Source organism: Cuculus canorus, chromosome 13, assembly GCF_017976375.1.
Source record: "Cuculus canorus isolate bCucCan1 chromosome 13, bCucCan1.pri, whole genome shotgun sequence".
NCBI classification, from domain to species: Eukaryota; Metazoa; Chordata; class Aves; order Cuculiformes; family Cuculidae; genus Cuculus; species Cuculus canorus.
The window spans coordinates 18,897,968-18,911,367 of NC_071413.1; the positions used below are offsets into that span (position 1 = coordinate 18,897,968).

At 38.3% G+C, this 13,400-nt stretch overlaps 1 long non-coding RNA gene across 1 annotated transcript in view; it reads right to left on the minus strand.

Moving 5' to 3' along the window:
• Positions 1 to 12,771, minus strand: part of LOC128853501 (uncharacterized) — a 32,616-nt gene extending 19,845 nt beyond the window's left edge. The window contains exon 1 of the long non-coding RNA XR_008452069.1: positions 12,644 to 12,771. This is a non-coding gene — a long non-coding RNA (uncharacterized LOC128853501). The remainder of the gene's footprint in view (positions 1 to 12,643) is intronic.
• Between the last annotated feature and the right edge of the window lie 629 nt (positions 12,772 to 13,400).

A 13,400-nucleotide genomic window follows, 5' to 3' on the forward strand; every position in this document is an offset into this window, starting at 1 on the left:
CAAACTCAATTACATGTCTTGCACGTCTGAGTAGGCTCTATGACTCAACACTATGAACTGTTACTAAAACAAAGGATAGTGAGGCTGGAGTTACAACTGAAATGATCCATTTAACATACAGCTAAATTCAGCTGCATGATTTGCTCTCAAATTCACCCAATATTTTCAGCCAAGGGATGTGCCCAAAATATAATATCTTGCCTTAAATCTTCTTTCTGTTTTTTTTTTCTGTTAGAGGTATTGTTTGAGTGGTCGTGCAAATGTCCATCTGTATTCTTGGGGAAGGAAAACAACAGAATTTTTCTTACAGTTTTTTGTGTGTTAAAAGAAATTCCAAGCTATAATTATCTTGGAATATTCATGTTTACACTTTCTTTCTATTATTATTCTTATTATTTCTAAAGTAAAATTTAAACCAGACAGTCCTGGTCAAGTTTTCAAGAGGTTTAGGATACACATATAGATGTTTAGTAAGGTTTCTACAATTGTTGTAATTTCTTCCAGGTTATAAAGCTTACATTTCCTGATGTGTAATGCTTTTAAAGTTCTAGGCTTAAGTGACTGACACAGCTAAGTGTCATTCTTAGAGCATTAAAAAACTTATTTGGTTCACTGGTTGGTTAAAATGGAAGTTGCCTTCGTGGCTGGATTTACTGAGTATCTCGTGGGTAACTGGCAGACAGAATTCATGTGTCTTCTAAAGTTGGGGTCAACTGGAAAGAGATGTTTAATCTGAAAGATCTTTTTTTGCGCAATGGCTTAAGAAGTATTCAGGAGGGGTGGTATTTTTACTAGATAAACTAATGAGAAATGTCAGCAAGTATTTCTTTTATTTTGTTCTTAATTATTTCCCTTGGGAAAAGGGGTGAAACCTTCATATCTGATGATTGTTTGTTGTATCATGTTTATAAATCATCAGCAGAATTTGAAATCCATTTAGTAACTGATAATGAAGTAGTCAGTGACATCAAAAGTCTAGATCCTTCAGGGATTTCTTCATTTACCCTATATATTTGCTTTTACAGCTTTTCTGGAAAAATACATTTCACTACTTATTTGCGTGAGTTATTCATTCCTCATTTAAAAAAATTATTCTGCATGGTTCTGTTCCGGATACCAATGAGGTCAAGTAAGTCTTTGTTATGGGCTCAGTCAGAAGCATACATAATGCAGAGGTATTTATGCACATCTTCAGAGTATTGTCCAACTGAAAAACAGTTTAGTGATACTAATGAAAGAAAAGCCAGCTTATGGATTGATGCTATAATCTGAAAACGTACAATAAAAACTGTACGTTCTAAATATGATCATCTTTATGATGAAAATTATCAGTTTTGATGAAATGTGACATAGAATCATACACTCATAGAATAGTTTGTGTTGGAAGGGACCTTAAAGACCATCCAGTTCCAACTCCCTGCCATGGGCAGGAACACCTCCCACTGGCTCAGGCTGCCCAAGGCCCATCCAACCTGGCCTGGAACACCTCCAGGGATGGAGCAGCCACCACTGCTCTGGGCAACCTGGGCCAGAGCTTCACCACTGTCATCGTGAAGAAATTCCTCTTTTTGTCTAGTCTAAATCTGCCCCTCTCCAGTTTAGACCCATTGCCCCTCGTCCTACAAGCCGTTGTTGAACAGTCCTTCCCCAGCTTTCTTGTAGCCCCCTTCAGGTACTGGAAGGTCGCTATTGTCTTTATGATACAAATTATCACAGTTTTGAGGAACTTTTGACATAACGCATGTAAAATCAATACTTTCAACTGTTGAATAATGAACTTATGCAAAAGAACAAACACGCGGTACACTAAGTTTTGCAGGTAGCACAAAAGTAAGGCTCTCCATGCCTTTAAGGAACCTGGGAAGCCTGGCTGTTAGCGGCTGACCGCAGTGCGTTACATTGGAGCCAGCACGTTATGTTCTGGGCCAGCTCAGCACAGCGTTAGAAATGTATCACTGCAGATGTGCAATTTTGTTTTTAGAGAGGAAAGGAGATGGATAATTATGCTTAGATTATGGGTATTTTTATGCTCCCTGTAGATATATTGATGATAATCCCCTGGCCTGAGACGTTTTATTACATTCTTGAGTAAAGGCTTTCATATTTTATCAAGGTTTTTCCTGGAGCCAGCCTTAAGCACTAACAAGAAAAATGACTGCTTGAGGCTCTGATTTAGCCTTAGCAACTTAGCCCAGAGACTCGAAGGCACTCAGGTGTCGTGACACAGAGCTTTGCAACATCTAACTTCAGACTCCTGACCACCATACCAAAACTCTTTTCACTGAACACTGAGCTGAGACTACTTATATGATCTCAAGGCAGAATCTTGAGCTTCAGGATGAGGTACGTGTAGGTGAGAATGAAGAACAGTGAGACAAGCAAACTAGTAGGTAATTCAGAAAACAGAAGGGGTGTTGTGTTTCCTCTGTTTTCTTTGGCTGTTTACCAAATTGAGACATCCAAGTTCATTGCAGAACATAATCTTTTTTCATCTTCCCAGTATAAACTATGCAGAGATAGAAACACTGAGAAGACAAATAAGCCTCAAATGGAAGGGACCCATCAGTGCTGACAGAGCAGGGAGTTCATGAAGAATCAATAATGTTGGAAAAGACCTCTAAGATTATCAAGTCCATCTATCAGCGTAACAACTGCAATATCAACCGTACCAAGCACCCTGCTGTCTTAGAAGCCTCAGGTGGGTATGCAGAGTTCATTAAGATGAATCTGGCCTTTGCATCCACTGGACACAAGTAGGCATCTTTCTTCATTTGTAGTTCACAGTCTCTCATGAAAGTAGACTTCTAATTCCCCTGAAAAAATAACAGAGGATTAACTGCCACTCTTAGAAGACAGGTGAGAGACAATTCCTGTCTTCTTGTCCCTGTCTCTCTTGCTCCCAGAATTACCAAGTTTTTTGGGAATTAAAGTGCTCAGTTAGGTATATGGATTCAAGAGTCTGGTTTAGCACCTATGAATGCTGTCTCCATTACACGTTCCTTGGGATAGTTCCTTAAATCCCAGGCTGCACAGCTTCACTCATTTTCTTTTGTCCCTGTTCAGGTCAGCCCCTTTCAATCAGCTATGCAACTCCTCTCCTGCAGAAAAAGTTATAACTGTGAAAATTGATGATTTCCACTTTGAGGGATCATAGTAATCTCTAACATTTGCCTTGAATTTAGGTTTGAGAAAATTTAAAACTCAAACTGGCATGCCATATTGCTCATCATTTCAATGAAACCTCATGCATAGCACAGCCTCCTTTGAAGTTCATTAAAGAGAATTGGCCTCCATTGACTCTGGTTTAAGTTTTGGGTTGGCAATAAAACTTCAAACGGAATGATTTGTGGCTGCTGTATTTCATTTCTATGGAAAGTTCTTATTGTAAGAGTAAGTGCTGAAAAATGTCTCATTCCTAGCTCATATTTTGCTGACGGAGAAGAAAATTTGCAACTGTATCAGTACTTTCTGTGGGTTAAGTTAGAGTTCCTCAACTTTGGCTTTTCTCCAGTTGATGTCATGAAACTGGCCATAAAACCAGACAGCAATGTTACAACCAGGACTTGTTTTCTCAGTTTTAAGATGTCTTATTAAGGGTAATTGGAAGTAATCAACATGAATTTATCTTGGGGAAATGGTGTTTAACCAGTGTGGTGGCCTTTGACAATGAAATAACTGGTTTATTGGATGAAATAACAGCGGATGCTGCCTGTCTTGACTTTGACAAGGTATCCCATAACATAATAGACAAACCCTTGAAATATAGACTAGTGGAATGAGATGGACTGAAAACTGTTGAAGTGCTGGATTCAAACAGGTCGTGATGACACAAAGTCCAGCTGGAGGCTAACCATCGGTTATGCACCCTAGGTGTCAATTTTGTGATCAGTACTGTTGAAGATTTTTCTTAATGACCTGATGACAGAACTGAGTGCACCCTCAGTGATTTGCAGGTGATATAAAATTGGGGAAACTGGTTGGTATGCCATGTGGGTGTTTTACCGGTCGGAGGGACCCGGATGATCCATGTCAGATAATCAACGTGACAGGAACCTCATGAAGTTTAACAAAGAGAAGTGTCCAGTCTTGCGTTTGGGGAGGAAAAATAACACATCAGCACAAGTTGGATCAAAGCCAAGCAACTGGAAAGCAGCTTTGCAAAGAAGTACTTGTCCTGGTGCACAAGTTGCACACGAGAAAGCAATATATCCTTTTGACAAAGAAGGCCAGCAGGTAGTGGAGCACCTGCAGCCGATTGAAGGAGGTGATCCTTTCTCTCTGCTTAGCACTGGTGAGACCCATTTGCACTGCTGCTTCTAGTTGTGGGTTCCCCAGTAGAGACATGGGCATACTGGAGCAAGTCCAGTGAAAGACCACAAAGATGTTTAAGGGATTGGACCATCTCATGAATGATAAGAGACAGAGGGAGCTGTGACTGTTCAGCCCAGAAAAGAGAAGGCTCAGGATCTTATCAATGTGTATAAATAGCTGATGGATAAAGTAAAGACGACAGAGTCAGACCCTCTTCAGTTGTAAGCAGTGACAGGACAAGAGACAATGGACACTTATTGAACTATAGGATATTCCATTTAAATATAAGAAAAAGGTATTTCACTGTGATGGTGGTCAAACAGTGGAGCAGATTGCCTAGAGGCTTCATCTGTGGAGAAACTAAAAAACCCGAATGGACATGGTCTAGGGCAGCCAACTGTAGCTAATGCTACTTTGGGCAGAGAGTAGGATTGGACAATTGTTGTAGGTCCCTTCCAGCCCTATTCATTCCATGATTCTGTGTTCTTTCAATCTTCAGATTTTTGTATTCAAGCTTTCATAACTCCTTCCTATTATACTGATAATTTTTTTTATGCAGATCAGTCTGAGAAGTGGTAGCACAGCCCATGTTGCTTACAGTTCAAAAAAGAAGTACGTGTGCCAAAGCACAACTTAAAAATCATTATGCATTGTGTTCTTTGATGAGTTCATTTTGGTTCAGTCTGTATATATATATGTATATCTTGGTCCACTTCTCATACACTGCATTTCAGTTCTGGTCTCTCTTGTTATTGCACTGCCCAGCCTTCTCCCCCTTTTAAACAGTATAAGCCTGTAAAACTTGTCATAGACATTAAATAGTCTGAAAATTTTAACAATGTTACATTCAGATAAACCTGAGGAGATGGAAACTATTTACAGAAGAAAGACATGCTGAATGTATAGAAACAATGCATTTGGTAAAACAAGGTTACGTTGACAATTCCTTAAATCATATGTTTATGACATTGCAATTGGTAAAAGGCAAAAAGCATTGGCATACAGGGAACGTGTGTCCTATACCTTTATCTACCAAAAACAGTAAAAACACATTTTCACAGTCAGAGCGTGAGTGAAAATGCACTACTTGTTACACTTAGATTTAAAAAATAAGATTGTGAGAAATACATGTGGGTTTTTTTTTTTCTTTCTTATGAACCAAATAGATTCGTACTTTGAATATGAAAGTTATTTTAACATGGTATTGTTGAGAAATGATGGCTGAACACAGCTTATATGGTGATACCCACTAGTTTCATATGTTTATAGAAGAACTCAAGACTAAGTAAAACTTGAAAAGAAAATTTTGGTAGGAGTATGTATTGCACGGTATGTAATTTATTCACAGATGAAATTCTGAAGAACATAATGTGTTCAGCACTGTGATTCTGAAGGCAGAGGTTTGTTGAAATTCTTAGACTTGAAGTGAGTCTTAGGTCAGATAGACTGTTTGGGAGTAACAACACTAAACAAAGATAAAACAGTTATCCTGGAGGACTGAGTTTGTCCGTGATATTAATATATATATATATATATATATATATAGTGTTTTACTCAGTATGAGGTATAAAAAGTGTGGGTAAACTTGTGCAGAAATCGGATAGTACATAGCTTAAGTATTTAAGGCAAGCTTCTGAAATATAAAGTCCGATTTTTAATGGCTAAGGTAGTAATAAAAAAGGAGTAACATGTCCTTTTCTTGCTATATTTATAAAAGAAAAGAGGTCTTTGATTGGAAAATTGCTGGTGTTTGTGTGGCATTTTCTGAATTTGTCTCCAACCCTCCGAGAAGCCAAATGTGAGTTCTGGATCCCATTGTGAGTTCAGTCATGACCTCTGGCATGGTCCACAATGCTGGAGTCTGGAGAGAAACTCCAGGCGTGAACGGCAGTGGGAGCCCAGCTACCCAAGGCGCTTTGAAGTCAAACTGCGAGGTGTGAGCAGAGCTTATGAAGCGACATACTTAAGTATATGCTCAGCTGGAGTTTTCAGCATCACCTACGTGTGTCCTTAAAATTGCTTTACTGGGTCTTGCCTCTGCTGTGATCATTTTCTGGGATACTTCGCTCCTCAGGGAGTCAGCATAAATTCCTCAGAAAGTGAGGCCATATGTGCGCAGACTTAATAGTTTGAGTTTAGTGAGCAATCAAGCATGGCCTTCTGTAAGTTTTTGTAAGAAAGGAGGAATCTATTCGAATATGAGAATAAGACCAACGCTGGATCTCTGAAATTGTACTAATGCATCCTTGCAGAAGCAGAATTTAATTCAAGCCTTTTTTTTGTTTGAACGGGACCTGCTAAGTTGAACAGCATGAAGAATATAATGTGGTGAATTCTGATTTATAATCAATGGATGCTCTAGTGAACTTACTACAGGAAATCACAACAGACAACCTGACACTTCAGCGCATATCCTTCCTTTTTGAAGTATTCTGCCTTATGGACTAGCATTCTCCTTGTCTGCACTTCATCCCCCAGGGGACTCAGAGACTGAATTTAATGCTTAGCTGAGCAAGGATGAGCTTAACTCTGCTCGTACTAAGTTAATCATTGTTCTCAATGAGCAAACTTATTTTAGAAGTGTTTATGCACCTTGTTAAATCCAGTAACTGCAAATATAATATGCAAAAAAGGAATCGTTTTTAAAACCTCTACTGGTCAAATATAACTTTAATTAAGAGTTAAAGTCACAGACTAAGAATTTGCAGAGTCTTTAATAAGTCACCTTGAGATTTTAAATCACTTGAAATTATATGAGACATTTCTTATGTCATCGATGCATCTGCTTTTTAATTGGCATGCTTTTAAGTGGTACAGTTGTTTACATCATAAATTCCTGATATTTAAATATATTTAATTGTAACAAAGCATATGATGTAATTATTAATTCTTTGTGTGACTTCTGTTGGACAAGGGTATCTGTTGGATAATATTAGGAAAGACATGCTAGCTTGAGTAATTGTCATCCTTCAGTCGAAACCCAAACCTCAGTGATTAAGTTTTGTCCATACTAACAGGAATACTGACATTAACATGTACTGTGGAGATAAGAAACCTAAGTGACTGAGCTAAGGTTTCATGCAAACTCTTTTTCTTCCCTGTTTTTCAGCCATTATTTGTCTACCTTTCAGCCATCGCTTGTCTAACTCCACAATGATACAATTCAAATCACCAGCCAAGTGCATGAGTTGGCTCACTTTTCTTCCTCTTCTCTTCCCTGTCCTGATGAGGAGCGAGCAATTGGTTCTGTGGTGCTTAGCTCCTGACTGGGGGTCAACACGCCACACTACTAGAGCGACCAGGAGAGAGATGGGTGTGCATGGCAAGGACCGGAGGCAGAGAGAAAAAGGAGCAGAGGCAGAGCAGTGGCTTGGGATCATTCTTTTTGGTGATAACAAACCCATCCACCATTTCAACTGTATTATCTAACCATATCCTAGGAAAAAGAACACGAGTGAAACCCAGGAAAGAGCTATAAAACAATGCCAATCTTTGCACAGCTTTGGCTACTAGGAATGAATTGAAGTTCTTATTACCTACAAGGAATCCTTAACTTTCGATACCAAATGTTTAAATTGAAGATTAGAGACACTCACTGTAGAGCACCTTACTTCCTGCTCCAGTACAAGGAATATGGCCAGCTCCATCACTGCATAAAAGCTGCTCCAGTGGCTTAAGTCTCGGGTAATACTGAAAAAATAAATCATTCTTAGATGATTATGTCTGAAGATACACCTAGTGCTTCCCAGGCAGGGAGTGTAATACAGTTTCTGTGAATAACAAACAAGAATAAAGCAAAATAAAGTTTATTTTCCTACAGCTTTTAAATGAGTCCAAGTTGCTTCCTAAGTCAAGATATATCAGTAACTGACACTTCCCAAAAAGTAATTTTAGCAGACTCTAATAACACATGGTTAAACCAGCAGTTACCCATTTAGTGTAACCTTTGCTGCTGGTAATTGAGAGTATGCATTGCTCAGACAGCTTTGAATTAGAATTAGTCATAGAGACCTTTCAAAGGAAAGATCTAAAAAGCGTCATTCTGAGTCCAATTAGAGCGAAGGTCAGTCTTCTTTAGCCCATCTCATTAGTGCACTCTGGCAGCGAAACGTACTTCAAGTCTCCAAATATTTGATTCTTGGCTATTTGTTTTGAATGGGTAAGTCAGTTAATAGGGGAGGTGTCATTAAAAAGTTACTTAAACTCATTATTGTCCAAGTAGCACTTATATTTGTGCATTGTTTCCCTTCCTCATATAATGGGTCTAATCCTTCATGAAGGCAATCCCGTTCTGGGAGGTGCAGGTACCCTCAGTGACTTTGATGGGAGTTGATGCATTACAGTTAAGCTTCATGACCATCCTGTTTCCAAAGGCAGAACATATTAAATTAACTGGGAGAAATCAACGGGAAAAAAAAACCCAAACAGGTAAGCATTCACAGCTTGGTAAAAGACAGTAGCATTTGTATTCAGGATTACTTACATATATGCAACAATAGTTTGACTTGTAAATCTAAATTCATGTGTGGCCGTGTTTTTGTAGCTATGTAGCAGAAATTAATGCAGTAGCAGTTCATATTCCTTAAGGATACAGGGAGATAAAATATACTTCCCTTCCAAGGTATAACTAGAATATCCGTAAGCTAGGATATATATCTGAGTATTCATGTATTTCCTTTATGTCTTTCTTTATACAGTTTGAGGTGTTAAGTTCTTTGATCACCTTGAATTCCAGATGGGAATCTCTACACCAGAGTGAGTAGCTGGGAGCAATTCCTTGGCTTGGAGTTTATTCCCAGCCTGCCCCGTGTTGACCTGCGTGCTCAGGGTACAGCCTGGAACTGTCAGAACACCTAAGTTACTTACAAAGCAACTCGATTCCAGGTCCGTTGTCCCGTGCCATTCTCAGCCTGGACTCTTTCACCAAAAATGCATTTCCTTTTGCAGGTATCTAAATTCTTGGACCACTCCTAGATTAGATCATAGAATCATAATAATGGTTTGGGTTGGAAGGGACCTTAAAGATCATCCAGTTCCAACCCCCGTGCCACGGGCAGGGAGACATCCAGGAATAGGGCAGCCACCACTTCCCTGGGCAACCTGTCCATTGTCTCACCACTCTCAACGTGAAGAAATTCCTCTTTTTGTCCAGTCTAAATCTGCTCCTCTCCAGTTTGTACCCATTGCCCCTCATCCTATCACCGTAAGCCTTTATGAGCAGTCCCTCCCCAGCTTTCTTGTAGCCCCTTCAGGTACTGGAAGGTTGCTAGATGTCAAGGTTCTTTCTGAAAAAGTTATAACAAACATCAGGTGGTTGGAATAACCCTCACTCCTAAAGTCACTGGAGCGTTTCCAGTCATTACAGGACGTTTTTTCATTATGTTTATTAAACACATTTCAGGTCCAGAGCTGCTTTTTTGTCTGTTTGGTTTGTTGAAAAGAGGTAGTTTCAGCAATTAGAGAGAAACATTTTATAAGTGGCTTATAATGAAAACTCTGAGTTCAAGCTTATAAATCTTTTAAACTGGCAGTTTAATAAGCATTAGAGTAAAAGGCTTCTGAGGAAGTGAGAAGTGGGTCCCATTTGGCTGCTAGTGCAATGTGAAAAGTCAACCAGATTGCTCTAGGTACTTTGCCTAAGTACGAAGATGTCCTTACAAAGAGGACAGTAAGGGGAGCAGTTACTGGTGGAGTAGATTTGTCTGAGGATTGCCAGGTATAACAGAACATGTTCTACAAAAAATGTCTTTGCATTAAAGTTGCAAGCTTTCAAAATCTCATCTTCTATCTTTACATCTCATTTCATTATTGGGTCTATGTTTCCTGTCCCTCGGCGTGCCAAATTACTGTTTCTAAGATGCGGAGATGATACAATTATCTCCAAGTTAAATTAAGTTTCTCAAACAGTCCTTTATTTGACTTTCTTATCTTTATCTTATTTCCTTTCTCACTCGCTTCATGTATAAAAATGGCATGTTGTAAATTTTGAGGGAGGAAGCCACCCAAACCCATTTTTAGCTAAGGGTCACAGCTAAGGATATTTTTATATGTTTTTAGAGTTTTATTAGTAATTTGAACTCATTTCCTTTGTTTCCGTAGAAGGAGAATTGAAGAGAATATGTTAGTGGATATTAAAAAGTAAAACACAATGAACCTCATATATCCATTTTAAGTGTCTCAGATATGAAAACTAGATATATATGAAAAGCAGGAAGCACCTTTCATGAATGCTTCATGCTTCACATATTTTATGTCTCTGACTCGGGACACAGAAAAACTGAGATATGGCTTCCAGAAGGTATTTCTGTGTTGGTGGAACAGATAATTTTCCATGGATCATGCTATTAATTGCAGTAAGCTAGCGTGATACGTAACAACTCATAAATGCAAAACCATGCTTAATCCAAGGGATTGCTAACACAATGAAATCTATAAGCAATTACAGTTGAAATGGAGAAAAGTCTTAGATATGTAAGTGAAATAAAGTCTAAATGACATAAGTACAGTTTACAGGAGTGAGACATAATTATGGGACAGATGTTGGTTAAGTAGTACCTAGAAATTAATGTTTATAAATGTCTTTTTGAAAGCATTCTAATGATTCTTTAGAAAAGAAAGTGGTGGTCAAGAAATAGACTAATTTAGATAAAACATGAGGTTAGAAATTATTTTACTCGAGGAAGAAGGGACTGTTATGACAAGTAGTAACAAGTAGAAATTTTAACTGTTGGGAGTAATGTTCTGAGACGGCACACACGTTAAAGGGGACACAAAGTTTTTACATAGGCTTGTAGATAGCAGCAAAGCTAATTTATGGGCAGGCATTTGACAGCATAGAGAAGACATTAGGAATTGTCAGGATTAGCACACCCTAATCAATTTTGTTATCTGCACCAGAATCAGATAGCAGTAAGAGAGAAATTGTGGCTCAGAGAGATTTGGGTCGGGGTTTTTTGGGTATTTTTTTCTCATTGTAAAAGCTAAAGGGAAAAAACCCAAACCATACGCTTGGTGTTGGATTTTCCACAAAATCCTAGTATGTTTTCATACGCGTGGTTTTCATTTTGATCTCTTGAAGGACATTGTTGAATATATTTTGAAAGAAAGGAATGCTGTGTTTTTCTTGAGTTAATTAATAGACAGCCGAAGGGCAAACTTTAAGCACCTTGCAACCTTATATGTTGTATAGATAAGCGAAGAGAGGATTTTTATTATTTTCTGAAAGGTAAAACTATTCTACTGAAGAGACCAGAGTGCCTCTTTACACTGAGTTTTAGTTGCAAATGAACTAGTGAAACACATGCTAATTCTTAAGATATTTAAATTTGTAAGTATGTTACCATTTTGACCTTGCAAGGGGATATATACCTCTTAATTCCATTTGGTCGGGAGTGGAGAGCATTGTAAGACTTTTTGTAGCATTCCTCAGTTTGAATCCTGTGTAGTGCAAATTTGTCTTTGAAGAGAGATAAAGCTTGCGCTTCAGGTCGGTCATTCAAGATGTATTAGTGGAAATCAGTATAGTTTTGGGGCTTACATATATTAATGAGCTCTTAAAAATTACAAGCAATCTTGCTTTAAGAAGTGCTAGTATGTTCAACCAGTTTTTCAATACCAAAATGTCCTGTTTTCTACACCTGGTCTATATCATGAACGTACCTCATCCTCAAGAATGTTTTGAATATATAAAAATAATAAAATTTTAATTCCATCGGTTGCTAATTTATCTTTTTTAACAGATATACTGGACTATGAATACTGTACTGCAGGAATGCATGAGAAAAATAGTACATGAATAATTTGTATATTTTCATATGCAGTGGGGTCCTGCATAAAGGTAGGGACTCAATGATCCTAAAAGCCTTTCCAACCTAAATAATTCTATGATTGTATGATAGAATAAAAGCAATAGACTAATGGGTATCAAAGGCATATAATAAGGATTCTGCACTTGCATTCTCAGTTTATCTTCTATTTATATATATTCTGTTGTTCTATATTTTACAAGTTCTATTTTTCTATGCCTATATATTTAGGTAACAAAGCAAATCACTTTCTCTGTCTATATGCCTCTTATGCTAACAATACAATGAATGAAAATAGCATTCACTGAGTTTTTAAAGTGTTTCTTAAATCATTAGCTAAACCATACTGGAAAAGTACAAGCTGGTATTATTCAGCCAGTACAAACTGTTAAGGTGAGAATTATACAATAAAAAAAGCCATTCGCTTCAATGATTTTAAGTTTAAATGAAAGATTTGAAATGTAAAAAAATTACCTCTTATTAAGTGAAAATATGTAAAAATAGATAAAAGATTTTAGCATAATTACCTTCTGACTCCAGTGTTCAAGGACATAAGAAATGCCTCAGAAAATGTTCTTTCAAGAGACTCTTGCTCTATTCTATATGATGTCAAGATTAATTAAGTTGACTGTACATGCAAAACACAACCTCCCCTATTCTTTGACTAACCTCTCCCAGCATGCCCCAGCCAAGTCATCGCTATGGCAACAAACCATTCCCAAATCCATCAGTACTACAGTGACATACATGATCCATCTTATGTTATTATTTATACTCAATCCCCATGGAAACATCAGTTATATGCATGTTGCACAGAAGTTTGAAAATACAGGTATATTTGAAGCTGCATACGGAAGTGTCAGAAGACGTTCAGAATGCCCATAGCGTTTCCACGGTACGGCGTGAGCTGCTGGTTCATCAGCTCACCTACCTGTATAAAGCAATAGTAAACGTTCAAAGGAATAGGGTGATTCTACCCCTCTATTCCTCTGTTGTGAGACCTCATCTGAAGTGTCCAGTTCTGGAATCCTCAACGCAAGAAGGAGATGGAGCTGTTGGAACGGGTCCAGAGGAGGCTACAAAGGTGATCAGAGGGCTGGAGCACATTCCCTATGAGGACAGGCTGAGAGAGTTGGGGTTGTTCAGCCTGGAGAAGAGAAGGCTCTGAGGAGACCTTATAGCGACCTTCCAGTACCTGAAGGGGCTACAGGAAAGCTGGAGAGGGACTGTTCACAAAGACTGGTAGTGACAGGACTGAGGGGAATAGCTATAAACTGGAGAGGG